We start from the raw sequence: 4595 nt of genomic DNA on the forward strand, positions 1-4595 counted from the left end.
ATTAAGAACATTTTGGTAGGAGGGACTGTTAGTGTGAAATTGAATGATGAAATGGGGGAATATTTCCAAAGTGCTAAAGGTGTGAGGCAGGGAGATCCCCTTTCCCCTTTTTTGTTTAATCTAGCACCTGATTGCTTAACCAAGATGGTTCTTAATGCACAGGAGAATGGCCTTTTTAAAGGGCTGGCATCTGATCTGGTTGAACATGGGGTGGCTATTCTGCAATATGCAGATGACACTATTCTGTGCTTTGAAGATAACCCTAGGGAGGTGCTGAATATTAAACTACTGTTGTATCTCTTTGAGATCATGTCAGGATTGAAAATTAATTTCTTAAAGAGTGAAATCTTCTCAGTAGGGGCTGATGATGATACTGTCAGGAAGTACTCTGAGATGTTCAACTGTGATATTGGAAGTTTTCCTATTAAATACTTGGGAGTTCCTGTCAGTTATACTGGCCTCAAAAGCTGTGACTGGATGTTTGTGGATGATAAATTTGTCAGTCATGGTGAATCATGGATCAGTGAAACACTGTCCAGTGGGGGTAGGCTTATTAAAGTTAATGTTGTGCTCTCACATATCCCTTCTTATTATATGTCTATGTTCTTGATTAAAAAGTCTACCTTGGAGAGATGGGATAAGCCCAGAAGGAAATTTTTCTGGCATCGTAATGGTAACAAAAAAGGTTATCATATGGTAAAATGGGGGAGAATTTGTAGATCAAAAAATAAAGGGGGCCTTGGGGTTAAAGATTTGAGAAAACAAAATATTAGTCTGTTGACTAAGTGGTGGTGGAAATTAGAGAAAAAAGAGGGGCTACGGCAAGACATAGTAAAAGCCAAGTATCTCAAAAAATCACCTGCTATGATGGTTAAGCAGAAAGCAAATGATTCCCCCTGTTGGAAAGCTCTTTTGAAGGTTAGAGAGAATTATATTGCTGGGAGAGGGATCAAGGTGAACAAGGGTGATATTGCCACTCTTTGGTATGATGATTTGGGTGACAATGCTAATATGAAAGATAAGTTCCCTGATCTTTTTGAGATTTGCACTGAGCAGAATACTACTGTGAATAAAATTGAATCCATGAATCCTTGCAATTCCTTTCGTAGAAGATTTAATAGTGATATGCAAACAAGGTGGGATGAACTCAAGAATTATGTGATAAGTAAGATGGACAAGGAGAAAAATGATGAAATATTCTGGAAATTTGATAGTACTCAGGAATATACTACCAAGTCTATGTATCGGTGGTTAGAAAGAAACTTGGCTGGATCTAATCATAAATGGATTTGGAAATCCAAGATGCCTTTGAAAATTCAAATTTTTATGTGGCAAATGTGCCAAGATGCTATTCTAACTAGAGACAATCTCAAAAAAAGAAATTGGCAAGGGGATCCTACATGTTCTTTATGTGATCAGAAAGAATCTGCTCAACACATTATGTTTCTTTGTCCTGTTGTCAGAGTTGTCTGGAGAACAGTGGGCTCGATGTTGGGCACTGAATATGTTCCTAATTCCATGTGGCAATATTATGCTTGGATCAACTCCTTTTTACCTTCCTGCCCAGAGGCTTATACCATTGGTTTAGCTGCTATATGCTGGGCAATATGGCTTGCTCGCAATCGTGCTACTTTTGTTAAGAAATGGATCAATAATCCGTTTGAAATTGTGTTCACAGCTTGTGCTTTTATACTATACTGGACAGGTCTGCAGAAGCCGGAGATGGCTGAGGTGATGAAAAAAGGTGCGGAGGTGCTGAAAACAAATGCTTCGCAGATGCTGCTACTTTGTGGGCCTCCAATGCCAGATCCAAACAAGCAGGATGAGGAGAGTGATAACTGGGACGAATGGTGATGCGCTCGGAGTATGATGGCTCTGGTGTTGTGGTGTTTTATCCTATCTTGGCCCTGTGAGGCATGTTGCTTTTTCTGGTTTCATATTTTGGTTGTGATCAAACGTGGTACTGGAGGTTGGTCTATCTTCCTTAGGGGTGTGGTGAGATTTTGGGTGATGCTAGGTTTTCGTCCCATAGCCTTGTGTTCCTGATGACAGACGCAAGGCGGTGGGTTTCCTAGCATTGCTCTGAACTCGCTTCTTCTCTTTCCCTCTTCTCTCTCTGATCTCGGATCCAAACTGTGTATTTCCGTTATGCATTTAATGAAAAGGGGAGAAGCCCGGTTATAAAAAAAAAACGTGGAAGGTTAGGTACTACGGAGTAGCGCAGTATATAAACCCAACGGACTTGTCTTCATCACTCAGAAAAACGAAAAACGAAAACCGCATCCCCCAGGACGCCTCTCCCGCAATTCTCATCTACTCCTACGTCGCGGCGCCGCCCGGGTTTCTCCCTCCCCTCCCCTCCCCTCCCCTCCCTGAGAGATGAGATCAATCCCCATCCCCCCCGACACCAACCCTCCACCTAGCTAGCCGCTCCCCCTCCTCCGCGATCGCCCGGCCATGGACCTCCACATCCACCAGCTCTACTTCCAGCTCCTCTACGGCCAGGACGACCCCAACTCGCCCCCGCCGCCCTTCTTCCAGCCTCCTCCTCCGCAGGCGCCAATCATGGGCGACATGGGCGGCTACCAGTGGCCGGCCGACCCGGTGGCGATGATGCCCATGCAGACGGTATACGCGGGGAACGCCTCCGGGCTCGCGCCGGCCACGCTGGCGCCGGGGGAGGGCTCGCTGACGGCTGGCGGCGACGCGTTTCTTGGGGACGACCATCTCGTCCACGGCCTGGAGGACGACCCGGTGGCGATGATGCCCATGCAGAGGGTATGCGCGGGGAACGCCTCCGGGCTCGCGCCGGGGGAGGGCTCGATGATGGCTGGCGGCGACGCGTTTCTTGGGGACGACCATCTCGTCCACGGCCTGGATGAGGACTCGCTGGCGTTCATGAGCATGACCGGCGCCGAGTTGAGCGCCTTCCTCAGCGACGAGCCGGCCGGTAGCTCGCTGTGCGTGCCGCCGGAGTGCCTCATCAGATCGCTGCCCGTGCCCCCTGCGGGCGGGGCGAGCCAGCCGGCCTCCGGTTCCCCGGGTCTGGGCTGCGCCCAGGTTATGAGGGCCACTGACTCCCCGGCGAGCGGCGTGGTCGATCCGCTGATGAGGATGACCCAGTCGCCCTCCGTTTCGCCGTGTCTGGGCTCCGCTCCCCAGGTCATGAGGGGCACTGACTCCCCGGCGAGCGGCGTGGTGGATCCGCTGACGAGGATGACCGGCGACGGCCTGAGCGCCTTCTTGAGCGACGGGGCGGCCGTCAACTCTCTGTTCGTGCCGCCCGAGTGCCTGATGAACTCGCTGGTGGCGTACCAGCCGGCGATGGGCGACTCGCCGTCCGTGCACCCCGCGGACGGGCCGAGCCAGTCATTCTCCGGTTCCCCGGGACTGGGCTGCGATCAAGCGAGAGCCGCTGACTCGGCGCCGCCGGCCGCGTACCTTGACGGAACGCAGCTGCAGGTGCCTGACAGCGTGACGGCGGAGGTGGCCCAGATGGTTCGCGTGGCGGAGCGCTGCGGCGACATGCCGTCCACGGCGTGGTCCATGGAGGAGGACCAGCTGCTGCTCCAAGACCTCTCCCGGTACGTACGTACGCGTTTGCTGTCGCCATGGCAGAGCAGAGCCTCTGCTTCGATTTTTGAATGACACCAAGACTTTACTGACTCTTGCGTCGAATCCGCCATGGATTCCCTCCCTCTCAAGGTTTGCCGGCCAAGACAATGTCAGGCAGTGCTTGATCGTCGCATCCCAGCTCCCAGAGAAGACCGCGCTTGATGTCGCGTATCGGATCCGGTGGATGACAGACTTGGAGGTAGTATTTGATTACCAACTTCTCGGACTAGAGAAGAGAATGTAGAATTTACATCACAAGAATGTTCAATTTTCATCTGGTGCGTTAGATGAAGTCTTGTGTGCCTTGCCTTGATCAAGCATTTGCCCTTGTAGCAGAAGAAGAAAGCTGCAAAGGAACTTCAGTTGGGGCAAGAAAAATCTGCAGGAGCAAATGTTACAAATTTAAAGGTAATTGCGCTTGCAGCACAGCATGTGCTTCCGAATGTCATGTTTACATACAGAACTATTGCTTGGCAGATTGGTCTCAAACATTTTAAGAAGAAAATCATGTCCTTCTCAATGTCATGTTTACATACAGATCAACTCTAGCTTAGCAGATTTTCTGAAACATTTAAGAAAATAGAAGTGATAAATGAGCTTCAATAGAACGCGGGATGATGTTCACAGGTTCAGTGTTGTTTGACTGAACTTGAACAATTAATACCAGTATCATAGGAGAGCTGCAAATTGAAACATATTACTCTATTATGTACGATCAATCGACCATCGATTATAAAGGAAGACTGACAAATATTTGTGACATGCAATCTTTGCTCACTGATGCTAAGAGATGGTGCCATGTTAATGTTGCAACCTTTCTTATCTCGGTCTGACGAATGTGTGCTGACATTAAATGCCGGCCGTGAATTGAATGGAATCACAATTGTTCTGATATAATTGAGTGCTCCCTTTTACTAAAATACACTAATGTTGCCGTGTTTTGCGATTTCTGTCATTAAGTCGTGGAAGGTCTGCTTGAG

This window comes from Hordeum vulgare, chromosome 4H (genome assembly GCF_904849725.1).
Source record: "Hordeum vulgare subsp. vulgare chromosome 4H, MorexV3_pseudomolecules_assembly, whole genome shotgun sequence".
Classification (NCBI taxonomy): domain Eukaryota; kingdom Viridiplantae; phylum Streptophyta; class Magnoliopsida; order Poales; family Poaceae; genus Hordeum; species Hordeum vulgare.